Source organism: Antechinus flavipes, chromosome 6 (assembly GCF_016432865.1).
Source record: "Antechinus flavipes isolate AdamAnt ecotype Samford, QLD, Australia chromosome 6, AdamAnt_v2, whole genome shotgun sequence".
Classification (NCBI taxonomy): Eukaryota; Metazoa; Chordata; class Mammalia; order Dasyuromorphia; family Dasyuridae; genus Antechinus; species Antechinus flavipes.
Window position 1 is genome coordinate 648112 of NC_067403.1, and position 23222 is coordinate 671333.

The 23222-nt window shown below is 43.0% G+C and overlaps 1 protein-coding gene and 1 long non-coding RNA gene across 4 annotated transcripts in view; one reads left to right on the forward strand and one right to left on the reverse strand.

Annotated features, from left to right (window-relative positions):
* Nucleotides 1-23222, forward strand: part of PPP2R2C (protein phosphatase 2 regulatory subunit Bgamma) — a 302284-nt gene that overhangs the window by 65732 nt on the left and 213330 nt on the right. The gene's annotated exons all lie outside the window — the stretch shown is intronic.
* Nucleotides 1-23222, reverse strand: part of LOC127540862 (uncharacterized) — a 79287-nt gene that overhangs the window by 38032 nt on the left and 18033 nt on the right. The window contains exon 3 of one of the 2 annotated variants that reach the window (XR_007948301.1): nt 214-504. The exons of the other annotated variant lie outside the window; for it this stretch is intronic. This is a non-coding gene — a long non-coding RNA (uncharacterized LOC127540862). Of the gene's footprint in view, nt 1-213; nt 505-23222 lie in introns of those variants that run through there. 2 annotated transcript variants of the gene reach the window in all.

Sequence of the window (23222 nt, forward strand, 5' to 3'; positions counted from 1 at the left end):
TATTCCTGAGTCATAAGAGATGATGCAAGAGACGGTTTCAGAGAATTAGGGAACACTTGTACAAACTTTTGCAGAACTACGTGAGCAGAACTAGAGGAAGCAACTTTGGAAGGAGAAGCAACTTTCTCAGATTTAAGAATTCTGATCAAAGCAGCTAAACCATGACTCCAGAGGACCGATCCCGGTGTGGGGGTGGGTGGGATGGGGTGACAGGGTTGAAAGAGAAACATACATTCTGGGAAATAGCCATAGTCAAGAAAGCGTTCGATTATGCTTATTTGTTACAAAGGGTTTTTAACATTTATTGGTGGTGGTAGTGGTGGTGCTCATTAGGGGGAAGAGAAGTGCCAGAAACAGTGATTCTCTAGGTGTGGTGCAGTGGTTAGAATGCTGGGTCTGTAGTTAGGTAGATTCATGTGCTGGGGTTCAAATCTGACTGCAGACACTTGGGACTTGTATGATCCTGAGCAAATCACTTTACCCTGCTAGCCTCAGTTTCCTTATCTGTAAAATAAAAAGGAAATGGCAAATTATTCCCATATCTCTGTCAAGAAAATCCCAAATGGGGTCATGAAGAGTTGGCCACAACTCCCTAAAAAGAAGAAAAAGGGGTCATTGAAGAATTTTTTAAAAAACACACAGCAGAGAATAAAAGACCCTCAGAAAAAGCTCAAACAAGGATAGCTCTGTAAGTGAAGAGCTCTCTTTGTCATATACTTTAAAAAGAAGGAAGCTCCATGGAATAGAGAATAATGTTTTCCTTTATATATGGAGATTCTGATTTTTTTGTTTGGGTGTAGACTATACATACACACATTATATATATAAAATTTAAAATATATACATGCATATATTTATATGTATGTATATATAATTTATTTATAATATATGTGTGCATATATATTTATATTTCAACATATTTAAAATGAAAGATCCCTTATGAAACCAAATTATCATCACTCACAAGGAAGGGCAACTGGCTTAAGGGATGCAAAAGCATGTAAACCTGGAACATGGAAAACTTGGAAGAGACAGGGAAGTGGTCTTCACAAAGTTAAAGGAATATCACATGGAAGAGAGAATCCATTTGTTCCCCTTGACTTAAAAGGGAGAGCTGTGACCCTGTGAGAAAGCCACTATCTGGCCATGTGTGGCTATGTAGGTAACAACAGCCAAGCAATGCCCCAGAGTACAACAGCTGCTTCGGGGCATCCTGGGTTTGGGTCACAGAAATCTTCCCATGGACTGGGAGAATCATTTCCCAAATATTGTGTCCTGATCTCTGGCCAATGGACTCCTATGACTCTGGAGGGGAAAGCGAGGCGAGTGACCTCCCCAGCCCTCCCTCACTAAACCCAATTCACTTGCAAGTCATGGAGTCCCCTCCCAGATATCATGGTCCCTTTGGAGGACAAAGGACAAACAAAACAACACCACAATTTTATGAAGGAGCTTTTATTTTGGGTGCAGACTGAACAAGATTCCCTTTGGGGTAACTTGTGAGCTAAACCTTCAGGAGCACATGCACTAAAACGAACTGGAAACTCTTTGAGGGCTGGGATTATGTCTCATGTGTATCACACACACTCACACACATACTCACACACTCACACACACTCACACCTCATGCCATATACAAGGTGGATACTCAACTATCTGGCTACATGAATGTTGAATTATGAAGGTTTTTTCAGCGTATCTGTCACTTCACAAGATCCACAGTCATCAAATAAAGTGTCACTTCCCGGCCATTAGATTCTAGTGAACACCTCAAGAAAGCGGCTGGGATCCGTTCCCATTATTTGGCAGCCAGGGTTGGAGGATGAGACTGTGACTCCTTTTGCACTTTTTAGCTCTGGGACCACAAGGTATCCCATCCTCCCCTCCCCATCCAGGCTTGTTGTGAGAGCTAATGAGACAGGGCGTGACTCTCCTGTAAGGAGGGAGACTGGACTGATGAGTCCTCAATGAGTCTCAATCTGCCCTGGTGAAGGCATGGTGAAGTAGTCACCAGATGAAACCATGCTTCCCTTAAAGAAACCAAAGTGCAAGGGAGTGCTTGTTAATCAGTGCACCACTTAGCTGGCGCTCCTACTTCCTTTGGTGCGCATTTAGGCTTAGGGTTAGAGTCAGATGGCAAAAAGGACAAAAAGCAAAAGGGGTTTCTTGACATAGCGGGTAAGTGATAATTGGAAAGCATTATTGCCTTGTGAACTGGACTTGTGCGTGACAAGGAACCACTGGTTGCATTTCTCTGGGCAAACTTTTTAATCCCTCTCTGGCAGTCTCCTCATCTGTGAAATGGGCTTAATAATAGAAATTGCTTCATGATTATTGTGAGCTAACATGTCCAGAACTCCCTTTTGCAAGCAGTGGTTCATTTTAACCCTGAGAACAGAATCATGTCTCCAGATGTGGGTCTATGTGATTTCTTCCTCTTTCGGGGCCTTAGGGATTTTATAGCTCTCCCTTCCACATCTCGGGAATTAGGAGGGCAGCACTCCCACTAGCGGGAAAATTTAGATATTTTTTTTGGCTCTTCCTTCAAATTAGAGAAGAAATCGGGTTTTTTCTTTTTCTTTTTCTTTTCTGGGGTGTTTACATGACCTTATTGCAACATTTGGGCAGAGTCTTTGTTCACTGGCCTTTGCGTGTTGGGCTAACCAGTTTCGGGGACACGCTGGGGATGCAATCGGGATTGCTTGGAACCCCCAATTAGGAACCCCCCTAAGATTTCAGCAGGCGAGGCCCTCTGACTCAAGCCGATATTTAGCATGTTGGAGGTTGAGCTAAAATTCAGGTTGCCAGAAGCATTTGGGTGAAAACAACCACGAAAAACCAGCTCAGAGGATTTCGCCCAAGTGTCGGGGGCTGGGCCGTCCTCACCGGGCGCCAGCTCCGACACTCCTGGGGCGCAGCACCTGCTCCCCCCGCGGCTCGGGCGAGGCCTTCGCCACCTGTTCCCCCTCGTTGGGCTGTGGTGGCCAGCTCCCCGCAGGCCCTGTCACGCCATCTGCTCGTGCACATCTTGATGCGCCTGGCTCACCCCTGGGGTGCCAGTCTGGCCCCGGATGTCCAGAAGGCACAACGCTTAGAACGCAAAGGAGCAGCCTGTGCCTTTTTCTCACTCTTCTGTGTCCTTCAGGAGTTGGTGCTGCCTTTAGGCACAGAATCAGGGAAATGGTAGCACTGGAAAGGACCTTGGAATCATCATTTTAAATGGAGAGACATTGGAGCAAAGAGCAGAAGGCTGGAGGGGTCTTGTTAGAATACAGAATATTAGAGGAGGCTGGGAACCTTGATCAGAGAGTGCTAGATCCGGGAGGGAGGCCCCAGAACACTGGAGGATGGGCTGGAAGGGATCCAATGAGAGACAATGTCACACTTAGATCTCGGACATAGGAGTGTGAGAGATGAGGGGGTCCTTGAATGGCAAAACCAGTGTCGAAGATCAAATAGATGGCGTTGGTGAGGCCCCCAGCAAAGCATCCAGCACATACTACGGGTTCGGCGAGTGCTCGTTCCAGCGGCAGAAGGCAAAGGCCGCTGGCTTGGACTAGGGCCACGGAGCACAGAATGCTTTGGAAAGGACGGGAGATGTCCTTAGCGCTTCTGTTTCACAGACGGGGAAAGCGGGATTTGTGAACAGTGCGCCTTGCCCAGTGTCTCGGGAAGGCTGGGTTTGGGGCTTGGGCTCAGGGGCCCAGCCCCAATCCCGTGCTCTCTCCTCGGGGCCTCGGCACCAGGAAGGAAGCCAAGTCTGCCACGTGAGGTTATTTCGGGGAGCTCGGGTGTAGGTGAGAATCCATCTGCGGCAGATCTTCTTCACTTTTTTTGGCACTCGCCAAACTTGCCTGGAACTATAAATATCCCCGCGTGTGCGCCTTGAGGAACTCTGAGTCACTGCCAGGGTGTGAACGAAAATGTTCGCCAAGGTCCTCTCCAACTGTCAGATCCCAGGCTTCTTGCAGCTCTTAGACTTGGGGGAGAAAAACCCACTGGCCACGAATCGCGCTTAGCTCCGGGATCTTTTCCGCCTGCCCTCGGCTCCCAAGGCCAACCGAGATCTCATTCCAGCCATCTTCTTATCTGATTCACAAAATCACAGATCGGGGCAAAGAAGGGGATTTAGGAGGCACTTAGAGTCGGACGCGGAGATCCCGGGCGATGGAGGAATCTGCCTGGTTATGTAGGCCGTCGGGATCGGAACTCAGACCCTGCACTTCAACCTCATTGCCTTTTCTCTTGGGCCAGGTGCTGTGCAGCCATGCCCCCCACCACTCTCATTTTAATTTTATTTTAACCATAATTTTAAAATTAAAATTTTACTCTAATAATTGAAACCATGTGTACCAGGATTCAAGACAGACAATATCCGAATAATAATAGCAACTCAGTAATAACACAACCGGGCAGCCCGGAGCTAGACCCAAGTTCAAGTCCTGCCTCAGGCACTTGTCAGCTCCGTATTCCTGGATAAGTCCTTCTTATGGATCGGGCTCAGCTTTCTCTGCTGTAAACAGAGGAAGAATAGCGTCTACCTCGTGAGACAGGGAAGGGGACCGAGGGAGGGTCACACTTCGGGAACCTAATGCGAGCTGTGATTATCACTGCTTGGACTGTATAAGAGACATTTGGGAAGCGCTTCCAAGGACCGTGTTGAGCCATGGAGACAAGAAGAAAGGCAGGGTCTGGTCTCCTGGCTTGTGGGAGTCAGCACTAACGGAGGAACCCCGTGGGTCCACGAACCCCCAGACATTACACCTACTCTGTTCTGTTATACACGGCATATGAAAGATGGAGGAAATGGATGTTGGGGGTGCTTTAGATGCACGAACACATTCATGTATACAGGTGTATACCCGCATGTGTGCACACACAGGGTGCAGGCTGCACCACACACGACATACATGAATGCACGCATGCAAACATGTGTGTACCTGCACATGTGGGGGTGTGCCATCTATGTCACATACATGTTCACATACAGGAACTCGCTAGTGCCAGGGGCAGCCGCCAGATGGCTTTCTGCACTTCCCCCCACCTGGAAACGAGCCTTCCTCATCCTCCTAACGGACTTTGGATCTGCTCGTGCATCATATGATCCAAGACTAGAGGGATGGCCCAAGACTAGAGGGATGGCCCGAGATTAGAGGGACCGCCCTCTATTAGGCCCCCTCCTCTTTTGCAGAACATGAGGTTCAGATCGTAGGGGAGTGACTTTCCCAGCCAAAGTCACAGGGGCAGTCCAGGGAGACGGGGACAGGACCCATGTTACAGAATCACAGATTGAGATAGCACTAGGATTACAAGCTCAGTCCACAAGTATACAGTAAGTGCTTACTGGGTGCCCATCTCTGCTCTGTACGGAGAATGAACGACTCTAAACTGCAGCCTCAGGAGGGGAAATGCCTGTCCTCAGTCACATGAGGAGCGAGAGGGCAGAGTGGGGTCCTCGTCTCCGGGGCCCCCTCTACAGACACAAGCCTCGAGGTCTTTCTGACTCATCTCACAGACCGTGTCTCTCCTCGCGTAATTACCAGTGTGCGCTCTGGCAATTGTTCCCAGAACGCAGGGCTACTTTGAGCTCCTGTAAGCCTTCCGATCGTGCGGAGGGTGCCCCAGATTGTCAGAGAGGCTCAGGGAAGGAGGCTCACATGACAGCCGGGAGCTCTCTGAGGCGGGATTCACACTGGAGGCGGTGGCTCTGTGAGCCACTGGCCCAAACTCTGAATGTCTGTTGGTGCTCAAGGCACAGACACACACGCACACTACACACACACTACACACACACACACACACACACACACACACACCCTACATACACACATACTACACACACACACACACACACACACACACCCTACATACACACATACTACACACATACACACCCTACACACACATACCCTACATACACACATGCACCCTACACACACACACACACACACACACACACACACACACCCTACATACACACACACACGCATACTACACACACACACACACATTCAGGCAACACACAAATGTATACACACAGACACACAACACACATATACACGTGTGGTAAATAGAATGCTCACACATATATTACAGACACAGGAACACACAGACTCACATGCTCAACACATGCATATGCACACATGCACACATGTATGGAGGACATTCGGCACACACATGCATAATACGCAATGCACACATTCACAATGCATGTATGCACACTCATGTACCATATACATATAATACACACAAACAGTCAATACATACATGTACACCCACAAACACACATTCAGAACATACATACATGCTTATGCACACAATATTCACATGCACAACTCATACACACATGCATATATACATGCACACAATACAATATATTCACACATAAATGCACAATTCATACACATACATGCACACCGACACCCACATGCACAATACACACATGCATGTACACATGCCTAGATGTGCTTGCTCACATGCCCACATGCACAACAATACACCCATGAACACACACGCATGTATACATACTCACACAAAACACACATACATGCCTACACGTGGCCACATGCACAACCCATACACACATACATGCACACTTTCCCACAGACACTCATTTCATCCCCAGCCCCATAAGCAAGTCAAGGTAAATATTATTATCCCCAACTTAGAAACGAGCGCCCTGCTGGTGGTCCGAGGCTGGAGGCTGAGGACTAAAGATCCCATTTCCGGATCCTATTTCTTGCTCCTTTTCTTTTTTTAACCTCAGTTAATATCATAAAAGTAGTCATCGGGCCATGATATCAGCGCCAGGCCGAACATAGCGAGAAGAAAATCCCTTTGGACTTGGAGGTCCTGCATTCAAACTGGGGTTCTCTGGCCACTGTGTGATGCCGGACAAGGCTTCTGACCCTCGTGTTGCCAGGCAGTCAGTCGCTCAGCCCGCATGAAGTATCTTCTTTGTAGCAGGCACGTGGCTAGGTGCTTTACATTCTGCGAGAAGGCACAGAGGGGACAGACCTTCTAAAGTTCCTTTCAACTCCAAGGCCTCCATTCGTCCATTTTAACTATGGCACCAACAATCCCTTTGGCTCTAAGAGGCTTTGCCGCATTTAACCGACACTGGGCCTATGGCTGGAAGTAAATGTCAAACACGAGGCCCTGTGGTTGACCGAAAAGGCCGGGTTTGAGGCTGGGGGTGGCTCTGCCCAGAGCAGACCAGGACTCGGTCAGAAGAGAATTCTTTGCATAATTACCCAGATCACTGCATGTTCATGTAGAAAACCCGAGGCTGGGGCACTGGAGCAGAGATCTACAATTCCAGGAAACATGGGGGAAAGGAGAAATGTTGGGGTGGCATTACATGGAACTGGAAGAAATTTTGGAGGTCATCTCGTTCCGCCACTTTATCTTCCAGATGAGATGAGGTGCGGAAAGGCTGGAGGTCAGCCAGGTAGTAAGCGGACAAAGCCAGGACATCAACCAAGGGTCCGGAGGCCAAATCCCTGACTCTCTCCATGGCAGGAGGCTGTCACCTGAAACTTTGAAATCAATAAGGCAGGAGAAGGGAATCCATGTTTTAAAAGTGGAAAACTGGGTGACTGGTGAGGTAAGCCTCCAGAGCCAGGGAAATAGCGTCTGCAACAGCTCTGCCCTGAAAACCAAATGAGCTCGTCCCGATTTCTTCACTTTTGTTAAAGCCACTGACTTCTTTTAGTAAAATAAAGGCAAGATGGCCCATTTCCAGTAGAGCTCGTTCTGGCCTTGGTAACTAAGTCTGTAAGGAAGCACAGCCAGCCAGACCCTGGTGACCCGAGGCCCCTGGGCAGCCCTTCAATCTGGGTGCTTCCTTAAGCCTATTTCCTCATGAAGGTGCAGGCAGGATTGATCCCCAGATTTTCCCAGCCCCTTTGCCGTCTCTCTCGACCCAGGAAGGGCTGCTTCTGGTTCTAAGAGAAGCTTTTCACAAGGCAGGAATTAAAGGGGACCTCCAGGTAAAGAATCAGTCACTGGAGACTGGAGAACAGGGGATGAGTGTTTTGATGGCACTTTTTTTTGCTGCTGCTCTCACCCCCTCTCTCAGGACAGCTCCCCCCACCCTCATCTCCCCCCCCAGCCCTGTTGGGACCACTCTGCCAGGCCAGGCTGTCTCTGTGCTCTATATGACCACGTGTGCCATACGGTCCAAGGAACAGGATACTCTGCCACGTGTGGCCCAATCACCTCCCTTGGGGATGTTGTCTTTGAGACCACTGGCTCACTGGCCACCGCCCTTTTTGTTCTCATTTTCCTCCAGGTCAGCTCCCACTGGCACATAGTGGGCATTTAACAAGGGTTTCCTGACTGAGGACCGGCTCCTCCCCAGTTTCTATGAATGCAACAGGTTAGGTGACCCATTGGCAAGAGCACCGACTTTGGAGTCAAGAGCCAAATTCAAATGCACTCTGATACTCATGAGCTAATGGATGCCTTTCAAGTCACTTAACCTTTGACTGCCTCAGTTTCCTCAACTGGAAAATGGGGTAAGAATAGCAGTTATTTCTCAGAGTTAAGGTAAAGATCAAGCAAGATGATATTTGAGAAGCACTAAGGCTGTGCCTGCAACGTAGTAGATGCTATAGAAATGCTTATTCTCTCCCCCCTTCCCTTTCTCTTGTCATTTCTTATGGCTCGTTAAGTGGCCAAGATGTTCATATACCCCCCTCATTTCTCACTAGCCTTAATCACTGAATGGGTATTGCCTCAGTCAAACAAAGCCTTAGCTTTAAAAGGCCAAGGTCTCCCACTGCATCCAGGGCTGCGTCCGCTCGTCCTGATCTCTCTCTGGCCACGGGATCCAGACAGTCCACAGGAGAATGTGACACAGGTGACCTGCACACCCTAACTCCAGCTCCTTTGCGAGTCCTGGCATTACCTCCCTATCATCATGTCCTCTCTGAGAACACGGACCAGCCGCAAGCACTGTCATCGACCACAGCTGGATTAGCCGTCGCCAGCATTTGGTCTCCATTTCTTTGTAACCAGAGGGTCCTGCTCCGAGGCTGCTTCCATGATGCCATTGGCATCTTTTCTGCATCGGGTCATGGATTCGGGATGGAAGAGAGGACTCTGGAGAGGTTCAGAGACATTGCCACTGTGCCCTAGACAGCCACAGAGATCCTCTGACTCCAAAGCCAAAGCTTAACAGGTAGCGTGACACTTCTGTCATACAAGAAAAGGGGGAAATTTAATAAAAATAATTTTAACCTAATGCTAATTTGGAAGCAAACTAAAGACATTCAACTACAGAAGGGAACAGATGAATACAGGCCATCTAGATTTAGGAACCTTAGGAATAAGAAAGGGGAAACATTCTAATGGGGGGGGGGATTAATCATATGTAAGGAACAAAAGGATTTACATGCATAGGACGTTTCCTGCTGATGCTGCAATAACTGAGTTATTCCATTCCTCTGTACCTAAATAACAGGCAAAAATATTGGTCAATTAATCTTTTCAAGCTTGTGATCTTCTGCTGTTAACAGAATCCCTGATTCACTCATTCTCCAAACTACACAATTAAGCGCTCGATGGTAAACTGGTTTGTTCTCTACTTGTTTCCTTATGTGTATGTTCAGTCTTCTGGTCAAGTCAGGCTCTCTGGGACCCCAGTTGAGGTTTGCTTGGCAAAGATCCTTGAGTACTTTGCCATTTCCTTCTCCTACTCATTTTACAGATGAGGAAACTGAGGCAAACAGGGTTAAGTGACTTGTTCAGGGTCACACAGCTCACGAGTGTGTAAGGCTGGATTTGAGCTCAGGAAGATGAGTATTCCTGACTCTAGGCCCAGCGCTCTGTGCCCCATGGAGCCAACTAACTTCCTATTTCCCTCTTATGGAACCAAAAATCTGTTTATCTGCAATATCTTTTTGTTCTTAATTTTGCCCTCTGGAGCCAAGGAGAACAATTCAACCTATATTGCATTTGATCCACTTTCACATACTCAAAGACAGCGATCATGTTTCTCACGTCTTTTCTTCCACAGGGTAAATATTGCCATTTCCTTGGAGTAACTCTCCTACAGCACACCCTCATTCCTCTCACTGTCCCAATGACCCTCCTCTGGATAGTTTCTCAGAATTCTTCCCAAAATGTAGCAACCAGGATTAAGGGAGGAACCCTAGCTGTGCTTTTAATTGGGGGAGTACAGATGAAATCTCACCATTTTTATTTGGACAATTGACATCTGTTCATGGAAGTCACAATCACAGGAGCCTCTGGGCTGTCTTAGCAGCCATCCTGAATTCATAGCCTTCTAAAACACACCGATCTTTTCTTTACACACACTTTTGTCTAATTACTCATCACCTCAATCAGGAATACTTCAATCTGGATTCTTATGGTTGAGTTTGAAGCAAAAGGAAGGCTCTTTTTCTCCCTAGAAAGTTTTGCCTTCTAAATTCAACACATCTTGGTAATTCATTAGACTGTGTTACTTGAGAAGAGAGATGCTCTCGGGCCTTGTATTTGTAGACGCCCATCCCTATGGCAGCACGGGTCTGGTCCATTATAGGTACGAGTAAATATTTGTTGATTGATTAATGAGCTCTTTAGAGATTCAACTCTCTCATCCAAAATATTAGCAAACTTCACTTCCCGGGTATGATGGCTGGTCACTTCTCAGGAGTGAGCATTTATATTTCAGAAGCTACAATTACTGCTACAGAGTTTGATTGTCTACCCTAGACTTTTATAAGTGTTAATGATTCTAATTCAGCTTAAAAGTGGTTGAATATACATCCCTTCCCTCGAGAGATTAGCTGTTAAATATTTACCCAGCACATCCCTCACCCCCTTCCTAGTGAATTTTCCATTATCTTCATATTGGAGAGATATATCCTTCTCTCTTTTTTAATGACCCTATTCATTCACTCAGAAAGGAAACATTAATTAAGCACATGCTGCAAAACACTTTGCAAGTAACTGAGGAGATGCAGAATTTATATAAGATCTGGCCTTGGCTGTTATGGAGTATGTGGGAAACTGACTTGAAGTGAGTTTGAAAATATGGGTAGAAATTCACCAAGTAAAAGGGATGACTGAGAACATTCTGGGCATAGGTATAGGGTTGCATAGAGGATTGGAAAACACACAATATGTTTAGGGAACAAAAAGTAGGGTTGGCTGAAGCCTTAAACTTGTCAAAGAGAGATATATGAAAGAAGGCTGTAAAGTTAGTCCTATAAAGGTACTTCATAACTCCCTAAAATAACAATAACAACAAGAAACTTGGAGATGGATTGGGTATCTCGTGGGTTCTCTCACTGACCCAGCTGAAAGAGTTGCAAAGGGATTGGAGGTAGTATTCGGTGACAGAGAGCCACCAACATGCAGAGCCTCTGGCATTTTGGTATGTAATGCCTCAGGCAGCGTACAGCCCAGCATGGCACACAAGACTATCACTGGGTAATAAAGAATCACAGAGAAATCTTCCCAGGATCACCCATTCACAGGATTCATTCAGTCCCGCCACGTACATATCTTTTTCCTGGGTACGGCTCACCTGGCTCTTTCTCCCCCAAAGGATCATTTCTCCAACAGCAAAGCTCTTGGGCCTTCTTGGGACAACAGTTCAGGCATTCTAGCTCCTCCCTGTTTTATTTGATGTTTTCAGTCAGCCTCAGAGCAGTTGGGAAGCTCCCAGCCATTTCCTGTAGCTGCCCTGGCTTCCTTTGGGTTAGCAGATTGACTGCTGAGCCATATGGTGCTGGTACCCAGAATTTGTTGTTGTTGTGATTGTGTTTGTACTTTGTTCTCAAAGGGGACCATGACACCGGGAGTCACTCCATGATACACAAGTGAATTGGATTTAAATGAGGGAGAGCTATGCAAAGTTACCTGCCTCACTTTCCCCTCCAGAGCCATCTGGGGCCAATGGCAAGATGTAGATTGAAATGACTGGAGATGAGCCTGCACAAATAAGAATCAGACTGTCTGTGCTTTAAGGCGTGGTCCATAAGAAGGAGATCTAGCCAACAAACATCAAGAGATTTTGAGGTATAAAAGAAAAGAAAAAAATGCTTTTAAGAGCATCTGTGGGTAAAGGCATGATACCTATGTGGACAGAGGGATGGAAAGAAGGAGAAAAAGAGAGAAGGAAGGAAGAAAGGAGGGAGGGGAGGAAGAAAGGAGGGAGGGAAGGAAGAAATGAGGGAGGGAAGGAAGAAATGAGGGAAGGGTAGGAGGTTCGAACGGAGGGGATGAGTTTTCCAACTGACCAATTCCAGTTTGGGGGGCAGCCTTATTCACAAAGGTTGTTGGCTATCATGACCAAAGCCACTGCTTTTCCTACTCTGTTTTTGTCATTAGAGGCAGTTTGAGGGCAGAAGAAATCCTGGGTTAATAATATTAATGTTTCTTAGTGTAATACCTCTCCATATTTGGACACTGTTAGAATTGATAGCTAGCTATCTCTATTTTAGAGAATTGAGTTTCACAAAAAGCATCCTGGGTCCTACAGCTCAGGCTCCTGGGATGTCTTTGTCATTTTCCTCATTCATTGCTGATGTGGGAGAAGAGCGTATCAAATTAGGGAACTTAATTCAAGGAACAATACTAGAATCACTGCTGGGATCTGTGAAAGTTTTTGCTTCTATTGTAGGCTGTTCATTTGTTTTATAAATCTCATATCACTACAAGATGTTATCCCTCCATACAGACAAGCATTAGCTCACAGAAACCCCTTATTTTTCAGAAGGAAAAACCAAGGAATTTCCTGGAAAGGGATGGACAAGATAATTTTTAAGATTTTTGTTGTATAGTTGTTTCACTCACAACTAACTCTTCATGGCCCCGTTTGGGCTTTTCTGGGCAGAGATAGTGGAATGATTTGCCATTTCCTTTTCCAGCTCATTTTACAATTGAGGAAACTGAGGCAAGTGTCTTGCCCAGGGTTGCATAACTACTAAGAATCTGAGGCTGGATTTGAATTCAGATCTTTCTGACTCCAGAGCTATTAACTGAATCACATAGCTACCTCTGAGGATTAAATGAAAGTCTTAGCCATGGACCCTATCAGTAGCAAGCACAGAATAAGAGTAGAAACAAGGTCTTTTAAGCTTGATCTTGCCACTCCGCCACAGGCAGCTGCCCCACAAGGGCCAGCATCACAGACATTTAGGGTAAGTGGAAGTTTTAAAACTGAAAAGGGCAGAACAAATTATTTCAGGTGGCTAAATTTGTGTGAGTCCAAAGGAGATGATCTCATTATCCAGTGATTCCTATTTAAGCAAACAGAATGAGAAGTTCTGTGAACTTGGGCAAGTCTCTTTTGGAAATTAGAGGGTTGAATTAGCCAAAAAGCATTATCAAGTGTTTCCTCTGTGTCTGGCAGTGGGCTAAAAAGGCAACAACCATTCCTACCCTCAAGAAGCTTATTCTTTAATCCTTTCTGTATCAACATGCAATGTTCTAATGTCCCCTGACATTCTGGGCTCTGTATAATCCAAGGTCCTTCCTAGTTCTAAAATGAAAAATTTTAAGGCCCTTTCTAGTGTCAACATTGATTCTTCAGGATTCTGAGGTCCCTTCGAGCTCTGACATTTTAATGGTAATTTCTGAATCAACTTGTTTAATGTTGGGTTTTGTTGTTTTGTTATCCAATGAGCCTTGCCGACCCCTCTTTTTTAGGTAAATTGTTGTCTAACTGGAGTATTTATTTTATTATTTTAGTTGATAGCTACTCCAAAATGGTCTGTATCCAATTTTGCACTGCAAAATTAGCTTCTTTATTTTTATACAAAATTAGTAATTAAGAGTTTGTTTTTGTAGGCAGACAATTTTTATATTATAATACTAAATTGGACTTGGATGTGGTAACCACAGATGAAGGCATCTTGGGCATGAAATCAGAACAGTATAGATTATAGGCCTTCAATTGGTCAGAAAATAGAATCCAAGTCACTCAATATTTTATAGATTATTATTTTAGTAACAATCCCCCAATTCCCCACTTATATATGGTTATTTTTTTCCTCTCAGAATCATAGACATCACAAAATAGCTTCGACGAGGCAACATTAATGCTGGAAGTTAAATGCTGTAGTGTTCTGTGTTTTTTTTTTTTTTTTTTTTCTCTCATCACTCAATTTCCCCTTGCTATTGTATGTTGTTCTTAGAGGAGGTAGTGGATACTGACTTGAGTTTTATTATTTTTGCTGCGTCAGCTTTTATTATCATTAACAACCGGGCTCCTGGCTCACTCATGTCCCAGCAGGATTTCAGATTATTCTTCAAATTACAGCAATTTGTCATGGTGTCAGTGGTTTTTAACCTATAACCTTGGGTTACCTAGAGAGTTTACACACGCTAGGATTCACATTCCTCACTTTCGTTTCTACTAGGATAAACAATTAGTGTACATCCCCGACAAAAGTCAGGAGAAGCAAGATTAAGATTAAATAGTTTTCTTTTTGGCATTAGCTATATTACAGTGCATACTACCTGAAAGATTCTTTAGCTATCATACCCACTAGGATCTATAGCATAATTGGAATACAGCCAGTTCTAAAGACCCATTGCCTAAAAATATAACCTGGGGTCATTGAGAATTTTGGTTGAAGACATTGAGATCTTGTAGGAACAAGAATGCCAAGGTTGGAATTAGGAGACCAGGGTTAGATTCTAGACACTTATTTCCTTTATGACCTTTTCTAAGGTCCTTTATCTCTGTGCCGCAATTTTCCTATCCTTAAAATAGAGATGATTGAACTTCCTTCTAGATAGGGTCTTTGTTAGGAAAGTGCTTTGAAAATTTCTAAATGCCTTATAAATATGTCATTTAATTATTTATTTTAATTTTCTTTTCTTTATCGCGAATTTTAAAATTGTTGGCCAATAAATACTTCAAGATGCAAATAATGAGAAAGTATTATACAGGAATCTGGACCAATTTTTTTTTCCCAAAAGAATACACACAGTTGCGCTCTCTCTCTCTTTCTCTCTCTCTCTCTCTCTCTTTCTCTCTCTCTCTCTCCAAACACACACACACACACACACACACACACACACACTACTGCAAAATTGCTCTGTCTCTTCAGCATGTCCTTTTGAAAACTGAAAAATATTTGATTGATGTTCTCTTTGTCAGTTTACAGTTATGCAGGATCGTGCAGAATAGAAAGCATTATATAATCGTGAGTTATTATTATAGCTCACATTCATGTGGTACTTATGGTTTGTGGATGTCCTATGCTAGGAACTGGAAGAGGTACAAAGTACAAATCAGATACAGGCTCCCAAGGATCTTGCCATCTGATAGAGGGATAAAGTACAAATACTTCTCTATATTATTGAATCTCTTAAAATTGATAAATTAAAATTAGAGATAGGTAATTAAAATTAAGCAGGGTCTTGGACAGGTCTGGGGATATGTGGAAATCTCATCATTAACTGGAGGGATCAGAGCAGGCTCATAGAATAGAAAATCTTTGAACTCCCTTAGTGATTCAGTTTTCAAGGATGAGGTGACCTTTCTCTTCTTCAAAGCTAACCCTGTTCTTGGGCTGTTGACTCCCTCACTCTCCTCCCAGTTATTCCCTCTCTTCTCCATCTGCCTTTCTGAGGGTTTCTTTCCCACTGCCTACAAAAACATGCAAATTTTTTCCATCTTCACAAAACCTCCACTTGGCCTTGCTATTCCCTAAAGCTGTTGTGCTCTCTCTCTTCTCTCGTTTCCTAGAAAAGAATTGCCTATTCTCCTCTACTTCTTACAGTTGAGCTTCAGGACCCATCACTCTGATGAATCTGTTCTCTTAAAGATTATTAGTGATGTTATAATTAATAAGTCTAATAACCTTTATTTTCTCATCCTCCTTGGTCATCCTGTAGCTTTAAAAACATTGTGACCTTCACCAGAATATGCTCTTTCTTTTTGGCTCCATCATGCTTCTATCTCTTCTTACATTCTGTCAACACCCATCTCCCATTCCCTAAATGTGGGGGTTTCCCAAGGCTCTATCTCAGGCTCTCTTATTTCTTTCCCTTGGAAATCATATCTGTTCCTTTTAGTTCAGTTTTCATCTCTTGGATTCAATTACGATCTCTGCACAGATGTCACCTAAATTTACATATCAAAACCTAATATCTCTCTAGAACTCTATTTAAACATAACGAGTGTTGGACATGGCGGTACTGGATATCTTCATCTGCCCCATCCAAATCTCAAACTTATAATCTTTTCTCAATTTCTCTTTTTTATTGAGGAAGCCGCACATTACCCCTCTCATAAAATCTCACTGCTGGCAAGGACTTATCTGGTCCAATCTTTACATGAACAAGAGCCTGCTGAATTACACACCGTCCAAATAGTCACCCATCTCCTATTGGAAGCCTCCAATGCAGTGAACTCACTACTACTTCCCATTTCACTTTTGAATAGTTCTAACTGTTAAAAAGTTTTGCATTCTGTATTATCAAGCAATATCTCTCCTCAAGTCTATATCTATGTATAGACTATATATAGCACTTGAAAACTTCACAGTATCCTATAAATGAGTCATTCTTATCAGTACCACATTCTTCTAGCTTGATGCCTTATATATGGCAAATATTGAATAAATGTTTGTTGAAAAAGAATCAGCTGAACGATAAAGTAAGGTTAGAAATTCTACAGAGAGGGCTTAGGAGGCAAATCGAGCATGGTTTCCACCTTAAAATAATGAAAGAATGTCGATTATCATGCATTAAAATATTTTCCTATGAAGAAAGGTAAGGAAAGAAGTTTTAAAGATACATTTCCCCCATCATCTGTAGCCTCTCTCCTTTCTTTCATTTAGCACACTATTCAGCCAGATCTAATTTTTATGACATCCCCCAAACAGATCTTCTGTTTATTTGATTCAATGTCTTTGTTTCCTCTAGGCTGAAAATGTTCCTCTCTTTCTCTGCTTCTTTAATTCTCAGTCTTAAGCTATTGAAAAGCATTCTGTTCTTCATGGAACAGCTCAGAGACTATCTTCTTCATGAAGCCATCTCTGATCAATCAAATTTATTAAGTACTTTATATATATATGTATACATATTGGAAATACATACACTCATACACAATATACATATGTGTATACATGAATGTATATATGCATATGGAAAGTCAGGTGATATACTGAATAGACTAGTCCTGGGGTCAAAAGATTCCTCTAATTGAGTTCAAATCCAGCCTTAAACACTTACTAGCTGTGTAACTCTAGGCATATCATTTAATCCTGTTTGACTCAGTTTCCTCATCTGGGAGCTGGAAAAGAAAATGCCAAACCACTCCATGATCTTTGCCAAGGAAATCCTAAATGTCACAAAGAATTGAACATGACTAACAACAACAAAAAATCCATATATACACGTGAAAGAAAGATAAGACAAATGCATAGGGTTTTGGGGGATTGGAGAATGCTAGCAGTTGGGGGAATTAGGAAAGACTTCAGGTAACAGATGATGCTTGAGCTGAATTTTGATTAAAGCATGGTATTCTAAGAGGTGAAGGCAAAGAGGGAGTGGATTCTGGCCCTAAGACAGTCAGGGCAAAGCCACACAGAGAGAGAAAATGAGTAATAGGAAGGTCAGTCTGTCTGGATTGTAAAGCATGGCTGCAGCTTATTGAATTCTCAACATTAGTTTAAGGGTCCATATTTGCAGGATGAGGATTTGCTATTTGTTAATTTGTTATTTGCTTCTGGTGTCTAATGCTGGCTATCCAATTATGTCTTTCTTGAAATTCATTAGATGTTAAATTTTAGCAACCTTCATTGACATATTGCACAGTTTTTAATATTTCCTTGCAAAATCTGAGTTAATCAGTTAATCCAGCCTTCTTAGAGATATTCTTTCTGTAATTTCTGGTAGTGATAATCTCATTCTGATTTTCAGTTGTTAAAAATACCTTTTTAAAAATAAACAAATCATATGACCTCCATTTTCTTATACTTTTTACTGATATATTATTAGATGAGTTTTTAGCTATATCATAGGCCATTCAGAGATATTATCCTTTTGGTTATAGGAGGCAAATCCATTAGCACATAGCTACAGTCTGCCTTTATCATTGCTTGAAGAAGTAATTTGTTTGTTACAAAAACATGTCTGTGAGTTTCTACCTTTTTTTATTATGTGCTCTTAAAACATTTAACAGCCCTCTTCTTCCTTTTTTTTTTTTTAAAGGAGATACTATCAATCTTTCTATCTCTTCCTTAGGGTAACAGAACCTGTGTTGTTGTTGTTGTTGTTTTACTATTGTTGGATAAAACTAGATCTGTGATTTTATTGACATAAAGAAATCCCAGGGAGTAAACTCTCTTTCCTAAGGCAAAACTAGTAGTCTTAGAGAGTTTCTTGGACCACTGAAAGTGTAAGTGACTTGGCCAAAGTCATATTGAAAATGTCAGAGGTAGGACTTGAACTAGAAGGTTATTAGTTATCATCCATAATACTATTGCCATGATGATTATTGGAGGGCAAGTGTGAGAATAGAATTGGAGGGCAATAGAGAAAGAACTCTACCTTGGAGTCAGAAGACCTGGATTCAAGCTGTAGCTATCCTGTGATATAACAAGTCAATTATGTCTCATCCTGAGTTTGACATGGGGCATTTGGTAAATGGGATAATAACACCTGCCCTGCCTTCCTCACAGGGATATTATGCAAATCAACTGAGATAATATGATAGAGTACGTCCATCAATGTGAGTTGTCATTATTTCAGCAAACATTTGTAGTTGCAAAGGATTTGTGTACAAAGCAAAGCAAACAGTATTGAACAAAACTGTAAAGCTCTCATTCTGAGACACACCCTGTGAGAAAGAGCAAGGAGGGAGGGAGAGACAGGGAGAGATAGAAGGAAGGAAGGAAAGAAGGAGGGAAGGGAGAGCAGAGGAAAAGAGAAGAGAGGGGGAGATTTAGAGAAGGAGGAAGGAGGGATAGAGGAAAGGAAGGAGGGAGCAAAGGCCATTTAAGAATGCATCTGTAATGTCCTTTTTCACAGTGAGGTAATAGTAAAAACAGCTTAGCCACGTGATGAAGTCCAACTCAATGTGTTTGGATAACAAGGCAGAAATGGGCCTTCAGAGCTGGGAGGGTTAGCTTTACAGTTCCAGCATCTTCTGTTGATTTATAACTGTTGCTAAGTAACAGGTTTCACTGGAGCCAAGTGATTTTTTTTAAAAAGGGCCTCTCCCTAAGAGAATCTCTAGATTTAAAAGATTTAAAAAAAATAGTGAGTGCATCTTGTAGTTTTACAAGGAAGCTAACAGGGAGCAGTGGGTGGGTTGGACTGTTCCAGAGAGGTAAGAGGAGAAAAGGATCAATTTTTGTGACTTTGGAAGAGTACTTTCCCTCATTTGCCTTCAGTTTTCTCACAGGGAAAACAAAGGGCCCAAAAATACAATATTTTCCAGTGATTCCAGCTCTCAATCATGTGACTGACCCATGTTTTGTACATTTGCCTTCTTTCTACCAAGCTCTCCCCCATGAGCAAGTCTGGGAAGGAAGCAAGAGCCTTTTGCACAGCAGGGTTGAACAAGGAGTGAGAGGGACCAGTTTTTGACATTGCTGTGATAGGCACAATTCAACACAGACTATTTAATGTTAGGAACAGCGAGAGGTCTCTGCCTTAAATCTTTCCCAAATCCAATCCATCCTTTACTGAGCCATAAAACTGATTTTCTTAAAATGCAGGTCTGATTGGATCACTCCCCTACTGAATAAAGCCAGCAGCTCCCTGTTATTCCAAGGATCAAATAGAAAATCCTCTCCCTGCTTTCTGGGCCTTTCCTAACCCTGGCCCTTCCCACCTTTCCAATTTTCTTCCACTCTACTCCTCCCCAAATTGTCTTCAGACCTCGACCACTAGCACATGCTATTCTATTGCTGACTCTTAGCATTTTGTTGTCTGCGTTCCACTGATGAAATTTTTCCTCCTCCCCCTCTCCTCCCACCATTGCTACCTCCTGATTTCCTTCACTTGTTTCAAGTCTCAGTGAAAAAATCACTTTCTACAAGATACCTTTCCTAGTTGTCCTTTCCTCTGAAACTCCCCCCAAAATGCTCCAGATATCTCTTATGTACCCATAGTTATCTGTATGTTATTCTCTACTCCACCCCCATGTGACTCTTAGTTCCTTGACAACAGAGACATAATTCTTTTGGGATTATCTTCATATCCCCATGACTTAGTATAGAACCTGGCACACAGAAGGTGCCTAATAAATAAGCGCTTTCTTTATAGCAGTTCTGTGAGAAAAGTAATGTATAATGGTTAGCCATGTTTTACAAATAATGCTTAAAGGAAGTGACTCAGCAGAGGTCATACATTCAGCTGCTGTTAGAGTTGAAACTTGAATCCAGATCTTTGTACTCAGGAGTTCAGAATCCGGTCCAAAGGATGGGCCGTGTCTGTGCTTCCAAGTTCATGGCCTGGCTGGTATCTAGTTTTGTGGGGATGTTCTCACCATCCTCTCGATGATTCTTCAAGGTAACTAGCATGATTGTTTGAGGAATCACAGCAGGTGAAAGTGAGAAGGAGCTCAGAGGCATCCAGTTTAACTTGTGGGGGACCAAGAATACCCTGGAAGTGATCCCCAGCGAGGGGTCATCTTTCTCTGAGAGGACACCCACTTCTTCCCGAGGCAGATCCTTTCACTTGTAGACAGATTTAAGGATCCGAAGGGCCAGAATCTTAGACAACATCCAAGATTCTGAATTTTCACCTTCTTTTTTTTATTCCTTACCACGCCAAGCAAAGTTTGTAATGAACACCGGCACCACAATGTTAGCAGATATCCTTTAAATAGAAGCACATGGGAATGGGGGAAGAGAGTGGTAATCAGAGCATGATTTTGAGACTCGGGGAAATTTGTGATTTCTTACTGAGTCTGGATCTTTCATGTTGTTATTCCCATTTGGCAGATGAGGAAGCTAAAGCTTGAAGCTGAGTGTCTTGGCCATGTCATATATTTGGTGAGTGTGGGTGTATTCTGTTCAGAATCTAGGGACCCCAGCTCCCAGTTCAGTCTTTTTGCTATGATCCTACACTACTTTTATCCTAGCTTGCCATGTTCAGTGTGTGATGGCATGGAAGCTTCCCAAGCTGACTTTTAGTTTGTAAGGAGGACAAAATGGCATGATTCTGAGGTAGCATGGAAAGGACACAAGACCAGGAGATACTTGGGTTTCAATTCTGCTGAATGTGATTTAACTTAGTTTCCTCATTGCCATCTATGATGAGGTTATGCTGACTGTGGCACCCACTTTACACTATTACTGTGATAATCAAATGAAAGCATAGTATGGCTTGTTAGGTGGCACTGTCAATAGAACAGCAGACCTGGAGTTCCAACTCAATGTGGGAGTTGGAGACCTGAGTTCCAACTCTGGCCTAAGCTGGGTGACCTTGGGCAAATCACTTATCACTGTTTGCCTCAGTTTCCTCATCTATAAAATGAGCTGGAGAAGAAATGGCAAGCATTTTAGATTCTCTGCCAAGAAAATCCTAAATGGCTCTTTGCTTTAACCCTTCCAACAGTCCAATGAGGTAGAAATTACAAGTATTGTTTATCCCCATTTATGAGTTCAGAAAGGGGACGGGGTGTTTTAGCAGCTGCCAAATGTTTGGGTTACACTTAGAAATGTTAAGTGTCTGGGGCAGATTTAAGTCTACAGGTTCCTGATTCCATGTTCAGCTGCACTTTTCTGTCTGTTGTTAAAATCAGATCAGATCAGATAATATAGAAAGATCATTCTCACCATCAAGTGTTATATAAATTGAAGGAGTTTCCATTAGTCTAGTTTAAAGCCCTGGATGGGGAGTCCTTATTGTGGGTCTCAGATTGCTGTTAATTCCTTTTATGATCCTGGACAAATCATAAGATGTTAGGAGGAGAGAGGATCCTAGGTACTTAATTTCTCTCAGCCAAATGTTATGTAGTTGTGCTACTAATAGGAGCTATGGATACTTATAAGTAGTGATACTTTGTAGCTAGTGTTTTATGGGCCAAGCTAGTGATACTTTGTAGCTAATGCTTGCGGCCCAAACTAGTGATACTTTGTAGCTAGTGCTTGTGGCCCAAGCTAGTGATACTTTGTAGCTAGTGCTTTGTAGGGGCCCAAGCTGGTGATACTTTGTAGCTAGTGCTTGTGTTTTTTTTTGGGGGGGGCAAGCTAGTGATACTTTGTAGCTAGTGCTTGTGTGTGGGGCAAGTTAGTGATACTTTGTAGCTAGTGATCTTAACTTATACCTCAGAGGCTTGGTGTCAATATCAAATAGTAATTACCTTGTAACACTCTAAAGCACTTTGTAGGTATTTACTATTTATTACTGCTGCTGCTAATACTGTTAGGGCTGCTGGCTGCTGCTGCTGTTGCTGCTCATACTACTACTACTACTATTACTACTTCTACTGCTACTCCCATTTTCCTCATCTATCAAATGAAGAGATCAGACCAGATGAATTCTGTTCTCTTCTAGTTCTAATGTGCCATAATTCTAGATTAAAATCTTGCTGAGGAGGAGCAAAGACCATGTGGGTTCACCTTTGTATTTCCCTCAGTTGAATTTGTTGAATTGAATTCATCATAAGAACAATCTTTCTGGTTTGTGCCCAAATCACTTTAAACACAACTGGACTTTTCATGCTGAGACCTATTCTGGGTCAGTAGTAATTGTGTGTGAGGAAAATATTAAAAAAAAAACTCAGCTTGGGAGGGGAAAATCCTAGAAGAGGAGATGAGGTTAGAAGAATGTGGTATAAAATGCATCTTACTAGGTGCCAGGGGTCCTGGGTTCAGATTCCTTGAAGGGTATGTGAAATTTAAGAAACAGAAAGGAAGTGACGTGGGCCAAGTCTTGGAGACAAGGGATGGATGAGCTTTTCTTCCTTTCCTTCCTTCCTTCCTTCCTTTCTTTTTTTGTAATGCTGGTTTTTTTATTGAAGCTTTTATTTTTCAAAATATATGCATGGACAACTCTTTAAATTAGCCCTTGCAAAATCTTGTGTTCCAATTTCCCCTTCCTTTCCCATGCCCTCCCCTAGATGGCAAGTAGTCCAATATATGTTAAACATGGTAGAAATATATGTTAAATCCAATATATGTGTACATGTTTATACAATTATTATGCTGCACAAGAAAAATCAAATCAAACCAGTAAAAAAAAAAGAAGAAAGTGCAATTAAGCAACAATGAAAAAACTGAAAATGCTATGTT